This window comes from Saccopteryx leptura, chromosome 4, assembly GCF_036850995.1.
Source record: "Saccopteryx leptura isolate mSacLep1 chromosome 4, mSacLep1_pri_phased_curated, whole genome shotgun sequence".
Lineage (NCBI taxonomy): Eukaryota > Metazoa > Chordata > Mammalia > Chiroptera > Emballonuridae > Saccopteryx > Saccopteryx leptura.
Genome location: NC_089506.1, coordinates 45,664,666 through 45,674,449, shown reverse-complemented (window position 1 = coordinate 45,674,449; position 9,784 = coordinate 45,664,666). Strand labels below are relative to the sequence as shown.

At 38.2% G+C, this 9,784-nt stretch overlaps 1 pseudogene; it reads left to right on the top strand.

The window, feature by feature from the left end:
• The first annotated feature begins 9,411 nt into the window (after positions 1 to 9,411).
• Positions 9,412 to 9,520, top strand: LOC136404574 (small nucleolar RNA U3; annotated as a pseudogene).
• Positions 9,521 to 9,784: the final 264 nt, after the last annotated feature.

Here is a 9,784-nt window from a genome sequence, read left to right as displayed (position 1 = left end):
TTTATTTTTCTCTTGAAAGATCAGATTTTTGTCACTAACAACATGTCTACCTTTCTTGTGTTGACTTTTACAATAATGGTGCAAAAGCCACAGTGAGTAAAACTGCAGATGCCTGAGCACCACTTATAGTGGTGCCAACAGATTAGACTGACAAGATATTCTCCACCACACACAGTAAAAGCAAGTCAACAAAAACAGTTCCACTTCAATAGATTCATGATGAAGTGATAAGAATTCACTTAGTGAAGGTTCTTGATTACAGTTTATGACACCATGAATTTTTTTTTTTTTTTAAATAAATTTTTATTAATGGTAATGGGATGACATTAATAAATCAGGGTACATATATTCAAAGAAAACATGTCTAGGTTATTTTGTCATTAAATTATGTTGCATACCCCTCGCCCAAAGTCAGATTGTCCTTCGCCACCCTCTATCTAGTTCTCTGTGCCCCTCCCCCTCCCCCTAACTCTCCCCCTGTCCTCCCTCCCCCCACCCCTGGTAACCACCACACTCTTGTCCATGTCTCTTAGTCTCATTTTTATGTTCCACCAATGTATGGAATCATGTAGTTCTTGTTTTTTTCTGATTTACTTATTTCACTCCTTATAATGTTATCAAGATCCCACCTTTTTGCTGTAAATGATCTGATGTCATCGTTTCTTATGGCTGAGTAGTATTCCATAGTGTATATGTGCCACATCTTCTTTATCCAGTCTTCTATTGAAGGGCTTTTTGGTTGTTTCCATGTCTTGGCCACTGTGAACAGTGCTGCAATGAACATGGGGCTACATGTGTCTTCACGTATCAATGTTTCTGAGGTTTTGGGGTATATACCCAGTAGAGGGATTGCTGGGTCATAAGGTAGTTCTATTTGCAGTTTTTTGAGGAACCACCATACTTTCCTCCATAATGGTTGTACTACTTTACAGTCCCACCAACAGTGAATGAGGGTTCCTTTTTCTCCACAGCCTCTCCAACATTTGCTATTACCCGTCTTGTTGATCATAGCTAATCTAACAGGGGTGAGGTGGTATCTCATTGTAGTTTTGATTTGCATTTCCCTAATAACTAATGAAGCTGAGCATTTTTTCATATATCTGTTGGCCATTTGTATCTCTTCCTGGGAGAAGTGTCTATTCATGTCTTCTTCCCATTTTTTTATTGGATTGTTTGTTTGTTTGTTGTTGAGTTTTATGAGTTCTTTGTAAATTTTGGAAATTAGGCCCTTATCTGAGCTGTTGTTTGAAAATATCATTTCCCATTTAGTTGGCTGTCTGTTTATTTTTATATCAGTTTCTCTTGCTGAGCAAAAACTTTTTATTCTGATGTAGTCCCATTCATTTATCTTTGCCTTCACTTCTCTTGCCATTGGAGTCAAGTTCATAAAATGTTCTTTAAAACCCAGGTCCATGAGTTTAGTACCTATGTCTTCTTCTATGTACTTTATTGTTTCAGGTCTTATATTTAGGTCTTTGATCCATTTTGAATTAATTTTAGTACACGGGGACAGGCTGTAGTCGAGTTTCATTCTTTTGCATGTGGCTTTCCAGTTTTCCCAACACCATTTGTTGAAGAGGCTTTCTTTTCTCCATTGTGTGTTGTTGGCCCCTTTATCAAAGATTATTTGACCATATATATGTGGTTTTATTTCTGGGCTTTCTATTCTGTTCCATTGGTCTGAGTGTCTATTTTTCTGCCAATACCATGCTGTTTTGATTATTGTGGCCCTATAATATAGTTTAAAGTCAGGTATTGTAATGCCTCCAGCTTCATTCTTTTTCTTTAGGATTGTTTTGGCTATTCGGGGTTTTTTATAGTTCCATATAAATCTGATGATTTTTTGTTCCATTTCTTTAAAAAATCTCATAGGAATTTTGATGGGAATTGCATTAAATTTGTATATTGCTTTGGGTAATATGGCCATTTTGATTATATTTATTCTTCCTATCCAAGAACAAGGAATATTTTTCCATCTCATTGTATCTTTTTCGATTTCCCTTAACAATGCTTTGTAATTTTCATTATATAGGTCCTTTACATTCTTTGTTATGTTTATTCCTAGGTATTTTATTTTTTTTTGTTGCAATCGTGAAGGGGATTATTTTTTTGAGTTCGTTTTCTAATATTTCATTGTTGGCATAGAGAAAGGCTATGGACTTCTGTATGTTAATTTTGTATCCTGCGACCTTACTGTATTGGTTTATTGTTTCTAATAATCTTTTTGTGGAGTCCTTCGGATTTTCGATGTATAGGATCATATCATCAGCAAAAAGTGATACCTTTACTTCTTCTTTTCCAATATGGATGCCTTTTATTTCTTTGTCTTGTCTGATTGCTCTGGCCAGAACTTCTAGCACCACGTTAAATAAGAGTGGAGAGAGTGGACAACCCTGTCTTGTTCCTGATTTAAGGGGGAAAGCCTTCAGTTTAGTGCCATTTAATATGATGTTAGCTGATGGTTTATCATATATGGCCTTTATCATGTTGAGATATTTTCCTTCTATACCCATTTTGTTGAGAGTCTTAAACATAAAATTGTGTTGTATTTTATCAAAAGCCTTTTCTGCATCTATTGATAAGATCATGTGGTTTTTGTTCTTTGTTTTGTTGATATGGTGTATTACGTTAACCGTTTTGCGTATGTTGAACCATCCTTGAGATTCTGGGATGAATCCCACTTGATCATGATGTATTATTTTTTTAATATGTTGTTGTATTCGGTTTGCCAGTATTTTGTTTAGAATTTTAGCATCTGTATTCATTAGAGATATTGGTCTGTAGTTTTCTTTCTTTGTGCCATCCTTGCCAGGTTTTGGTATGAGGGTTATGTTGGCCTCATAAAATGTGTTCGGAAGTATTGCTTCTTCTTCAATTTTTTGGAAGACTTTGAGTAGAATAGGAACCAAGTCTTCTTTGAATGTTTGATAGAATTCACTAGTATAACCGTCTGGGCCTGGACTTTTATTTTTGGGGAGGTTTTTAATAGTTTTTTCTATTTCCTCCCTGCTGATTGGTCTGTTTAGGCTTTCTGCTTCTTCATGACTCAGTCTAGGAAGGTTGTATTGTTCTAGGAATTTATCCATTTCTTCTAGATTGTTGTATTTGGTGGCATATAATTTTTCATAGTATTCTACAATAATTCTTTGTATATCTATGATGTCTGTGGTGATCTCTCCTCTTTCATTTTGGATTTTATTTATTTGAGTCCTGTGCCTTTTTTCCTTGGTGAGTCTTGCCAAGGGTTTGTCAATTTTGTTGACCTTTTCAAAGAACCAGCTCCTTGTTTTATTGATTTTTTCTATAGTTTTTCTGTTCTCTATTTCATTTATTTCTGCTCTGATTTTTATTATCTCCTTTCTTCGGCTGGTTTTGGGTTGTCTTTGTTCTTCTTTTTCTAGTTCCTTAAGGTGTGAAGTTAAGTGGTTTACTTCAGCTCTCTCTTGTTTGTTCATATAGGCCTGAAGTGATATGAACTTTCCTCTTATTACTGCTTTTGCTGCATCCCAGAGATTCTGATATGTTGTATTTTCATTTTCATTTGTCTGTATGTATCTTTTGATCTCTGCGCTTATTTCTTCTTTGACCCATTCATTTTTTAGAAGTATGTTGTTTAGTTTCCACATTTTTGTGGGTTTTTCCCCCTCTTTTTTGCAGTTGAATTCTAGTTTCAAGGCTTTATGATCAGAAAATATGCTTGGTACAATTTCAATTTTTCTAAATTTGCTGATATTGTCTTTGTGGCCCAACATATGGTCAATTCTTGAGAATGTTCCATGTACACTAGAGAAAAATGTATACTCTGTCGCTTTGGGATGAAGTGTCCTGTAGATGTCTATCATATCCAGGTGTTCTAGTATTTCATTCAAGGCCACTATATCTTTATTGATTCTCTGTTTGGATGACCGATCTAGAGCCGTCAGCGGAGTATTGAGGTCTCCAAGTATGATTGTATTTTTGTTAGTTTTTGTTTTAAGGTCAATAAGTAGCTGTCTTATATATTTTGGTGCTCCTTGGTTTGGTGCATATATATTAAGGATTGTTATGTCTTCTTGATTCAGTGTCCCCTTAATCATTATGAAGTGACCATTTTTGTCTCTGAGTACTTTTTCTGTCTTGTAGTCAGCATTATCAGATATGAGTATTGCTACACCTGCTTTTTTTTGGGTGTTGTTTGCTTGGAGTATTGTTTTCCAGCCTTTCACTTTGAATTTGTTTTTATCCTTGTTGCTTAGATGTGTTTCTTGTAGGCAGCATATAGTTGGATTTTCTTTTTTAATCCATTCTGCTACTCTGTGTCTTTTTATTGGTAAGTTTAATCCATTTACATTTAGTGTAATTATTGACACTTGTGGGTTCCCTACTGCCATTTTATAAATTGCTTTCTGTTAGTTTTGTATCTAGTTTGATTCTTCTCTTTTGTTTTTCTATCATTTGTTTCTGTTTGTTTGTGTTCCATACTTCTTTCCTCTGTTGCTACCTTTTTTAAGTCATGTGTTTTTGTGGTGGTTTTTTCTAGGGTGGTTACCATTAAGTAATGAAAAGGGTACCTACCATATTCATTGTAGTACCCTATCTTATAAGTATTTCTGCACTTCATCGTCCTTTGCTACTGTTAATCTCCATTCTCTCCCCCCCTTTTTTTTTTCCTTTGTTGTCACAGTTTAAGTTTGGTTTTATTGTGTTCTTGGTGGAGCTGTTACTTGTGGTGTTGTTTTCTTTTGTTCTTTGAATCTGGTTGGAAAACCCCCTTTAGTATTTCCTGGAGTGGGGGCTTTCTTGTGATAAATTCTCTCATCTTTTCTGTATTTGTGAATGTTTTTATATCTCCTTCATACTTGAAGGATAGCTTTGATGGGTATAGTATTCTTGGCTGAAAGTTCCTCTCTTTCAGGGCTTTAAATATTGGGGTCCACTCTCTTCTAGCTTGTAGAGTTTCTGCTGAGAAATCTGATGATAATCTAATAGGCCTTCCTTTATATGTTGTACTCTTCTTTTCCCTGGCTGCCTTGAGAATTTTTTCTTTGTCATTGGTTTGTGTCATCTTTATTATGATGTGCCTTGGAGTGGGTTTGTTGGGGTTAAGAAAACTCGGTGTTCTGTTTGCTTCTTGAATTTGAGGCTTTAGTTCTTTCCACAGGCTTGGGAAGTTCTCGTCTATTATTTGTTTGAGTATATTCTCCATTCCATTTTCTTTCTCTTCTCCCTCTGATATACCTATTATTCTTATGTTATTCTTTCTGATGGAGTCAGATAATTCCTGTAGGGCTTTCTCGTTTTTTATTATTTTTGAGTCTCTTTCTTCTTCTCTCTGTTGTGCCTCAAGTTGTTTGTCTTCTATTTCACTAATCCTATCTTCAATCTGGGTTGTTCTGCTAGCTAAGCTTGTTACCTCGTTTTTCAGTTCGTGAATTGAGTTTTTCATTTCTGTTTGATTTGTTTTTATAGTTTCAATTTCCTTGGTAATATATTCTTTGTGTTCATTGAGTTGTTTTCTGATCTCCCTATATTGCCTTTCCGTGTTTTCTTGTATATCTCTGAGTATTTTTAAGATTTCTATTTTAAATTCTCTGTCATTTAGCTCCAAGGCTTCCAATATGTTAAGTCTTTTCTCCATAGATTTTTCCACATCTATTTGTGTTACCTCTCTTTCTTTTGTATCCATAATATTCGATTTCCTCTTTCTTATTGGCATCTGAGGGTGGTCTTGTTGATAGCACACAGGCGCACTTTCTCGCAGCTTGAATGAACGTCCCTGCGGTAGCTTCCTCCACACCCTCGTCTCTCAGATTCGAGTGATAACAGTCCTTTTGCTTTCAGTTTGCTCCGAAGATAAATTTTCCTGTTTCTAGTTGATAAATTTGTTGTAATTTTGGGGAGATCTGTCGGACGCGCTGCTCACGGCTCCATTTCCGTGAAGTCACTCAATTTTTTTTTTTTTTTTAAGTCAGTGAGAGGAGGGAAGGCAGAGATAGAATTCCGCATATGCTTTGACTGGAATCCACCCGGCAAGCCCACTAGGTGATGATGCTCTGCCCATCTGGGGCATTGCTCTATTGCTTAGCAACTGAGCTCTTCTTAGCACCTGAGGCTGAGGCCCTGGAGCCATCCTCAGCTCCAGGGGCCAACCTGCTCCAATTGAGCCATGGTTGCAGGAAGGGGAGAGAGAGAGAGAGAGAGAGAGAAACAAGAGGGGAAGAAGTGAAGTAGATAGGCTCTTCTTCTGTGTGCCGTGACCGGGAATTGAACCCTGGACATCCACATGCCAGGCCAACGCTACCACTGAGCCTACTGGCTGGACCAACACCATGAATGAATGAGGGGTCAAAGGGTCATCTGCCTGGGCAGAAAGGAGAAGGATTGCTTAGGCATGCTCCTTGAAGTGTGTTTGAAAGTCTTGCTGGTCGTGGCTCTGCACTGAAGTGGCTCTGAAAGTTTGGTTTTCATAATAAAATAACTCCAGGGTTATTTTATTTTTTAAATTTTTAAAAAAAATTTTTATTAATGGGAACATAGCAGCCTACCAATGCTGCAGTGCACTCACTGCTAGACATCCCAAGCTTAACCATACCATTGCTGTGCTCTGACTAGTCCATGCTGATACCCACTTAAGGCACCAAATACAGTGCAGCCTCCAAAGAGTTTATTTATTCCAGCAATCAGGTGTTTACACCTCACTGCCTGCTCATGAACTGGAAAATAGTATTTTCCTATTTGTCTCTCTTCAACTAATCTGAAATTCTACAGGCATTATCTGTAACTGCTGGGTCTTAGTGCTTCCTTTCAAATTTCAATCAGCTACACGAGGCAGATGCACTTGTCTCCTGTGAATTTCTCGTCATTTATAAGTGCCAGTTTGTAGTGTTAATATCATCTCAAATGTCAGCGCTCTGGCATAATTCTAATTTTAGTCCCTTTCGATCTTTCCTCCATTGTTTATAAAAATGGCAAAAACACCCATCCTGCTCAGTCAAGATATGCTAAGCACTTCGTCACATGTGGCTTAAAGTTTTGAGTGCATCTGTCTCCTTGAACACTTTTTTTTTTTCCAATCTCAAGGGGTATTACCTTATCGACAGGAGGTGTTTGGTTCCTGTGAGCAGATGTTGGAAGTAAAGGATATGCTCAATTGTCCAGTTTTTTTGTGTGTTTTCCAATTCCTCACCATTGTGGAGTCATGAAGTTTTATTAAACCATAATTAATGAGTTGTTTGGCTTATTGAATGCTATATAGTCTGCCTCTAATTTGGTTTAATCAAATAGTACTTTATTTCCTCTTCTAGCACGAAGTCCAGGATGGTTCTGTGATATCCCATGTCTCAGCCACCTCCTGTCATTTGTCTTCCCATCCTTACCTCAAGTTTTTACCTTTCCACTCATCACCTCATGGTTACAAGACAAAGTCTTCAGCTCCAGCTTTGTATTCATGCTCCAGGCTGGAGGAAGAGGAGGAACCAGTCGACTGCCTCCTTCAGAGGCTTTTGTCTGTTCTTATTTGGGAGAGAAAGGCATCTTCAGGAGTTTCTGCCTTAATCACATGAGCCAGAACTCTCCCGTGGCCCTGTTCCTACCCCTGCACCACCTGCTCATGCAAGGGAGGCTGCAAGGCTACATTTCCAACAAGACGTCTTGCTGCCCTGAACAAAATAGAAATCCTTTGGATAGCAATGGGGGAATATTTGATATACTATCTGGCAAAGAGATGTATCTTAATTCTCTCCTGAGTCTAATGATCAATCTTTCTTTCATTTGGCCCCACTTTGGGTAGTTCTAGTTTCTGATATGTGCTTCTCTAGACTCTGAAATGTTTTCCCAATTAACCTTATATCATTTCTCACTCAGGTTGCATGTTCTCAGAAAAAATCCTCAAGTATCTCTACTCTTCCTTCAATAGTGTTTGTTGCATCCATAGACCTTCGTTTTGGAAACTAAGACATACTCCAGATTTGTCTCATACCCATGAGTCTCCTAGTTTTCTAGTCTCTGTTTCCTTTTTAATTCCAATATCTGGATTTTTGTGAGATTTATCCCCTTAGATTCTCAGCACTTTACTACCCATTCTGAAGTCAGTTTTGTTCTTTGGCCATTGGAAATCTATGCATACCATGGCCATTAATACCTCTTAGGAAGTCTCAAAAGCTTTTAGCAGTGATCCTCCCTGGATATGACAAAAGGAAAAATTGGTGCCTCATAATGCAGCTGTTTTCTGTATTATGTTACGTAAACCCTGAGTGCACTCTAACCACATTCCCTGAAATTAATGTATTTGTATTGTCAGGGGAGCTGGGGAAAGGCTCAGATTGAGGATATTCCCTCTAGTCATTGCTGCTTTTCTGGTATGACCTACGGGCAGGGGAGGATTATTGCAATTATTTGGACAGGAAATCTGAGGTAGTAATTTTCTTTCCAAGGAGGATGAATGCTGGGCAGACAGTTCGGATTCTGGAGCTAGAAGGGGACCTAAGCACCACTGATTCAGTGCCTGTGTTTCACAGATGAGGACACCTTGCTTCAGGGAGAATGCGTTATTAGAAGTCATATTGGTAACTAGGGGCAGATCTAGGCTTAGAATCCACACTTTATCATGCCTGGTCATAGGGTTTTGCCCAACATTAATTTTTAGGGGAAAGACTATCCTTTTATGTCTTTCCCCTTCACTTTGGAAGGCTAGAACTACCAAAAGCCTGACTAGCTGCGAGAACTACCTAGGACAGACAGCCACCTGGTAACAATAAGTAGAACTGAAGATGTTACTAGTGAAACAATAAAAACTTGATTCTTGTCTTGCTTGAGAGAGAGAATTTAATCAAGAGACAAAGTATAGCAAGCAAAGCAAGGGTTTATTGGCTGTGCAGGAATACACTCAGGAAGGCTTGAGCAGGCAACTCACTTGCAAGAATGAGTGCCCCGATTAGTTACAGAATTTAGGTATTTATGGGCTTTACTTCCCGGACTTTTCCATTACCATTTTTTTTCTTTCCAGCTTCTTCTTCTCATTTATCTGTCTTCATTGTCTTGCTGTATGGCTAATACCATATCAGAGAACAGGAGACCAGCAGTCTGGGTGTGGGGAGGTAGATCCTACAGGTAGATCCTGCATACCAGGAATGCATGAGGGCAACCCATCCCTCCCCCTCCTTTGCCTGTCCTGGCTCATGTCTAACTAGCTACCTAACCTAACAAAACAATTTTTGTAAAGATGTTAAAGGATCTTAACTGAATCTTCTTATATTTTCTTTATGCTGAGCACCTTAGTCTCTCCTCCTTCTGCACTTACAAAGTGTTTTTGTCACCACATATTATATTGCAATTGGCTTATATAAGTAATCTGGAAAAAAAAGAAGTGTTGGATTTCAAAGGAAAGTCAGAAATGTGTTTAATCCACCTTAGTCACTTTCTTTATTTAGTGCAAAGACTATACTTTCAGGGATCATTTCTATAGTTTGTTACTATTTAGTGCAAAAGTCTTCCATATACAGGAAGATCAATCAATCCCACCACCAATTTTTTTTTGTGTGTGTTGTGACAGAGAGACAGAGAGAGGGACAGACACACAGGAAGGGAGAGAGATGAGAAGCATCAATTTTCATTGTTAGTTGTTCATTGATTGCTTTCTCATATGTGCCTTGACCGTGGGGCGACAGCAGACCAAGTGACCTCTTGCTTGAGCCAGCAACCTTGGGTTCAAGCTGGTGAGCCTTGCTCAGACCAGATGAGCCCACGCTAAAGCTGGTGACCTTGGGGTCTCAAACCTGGGTCCTCTGCATCCCAGTCTGATGCTCTA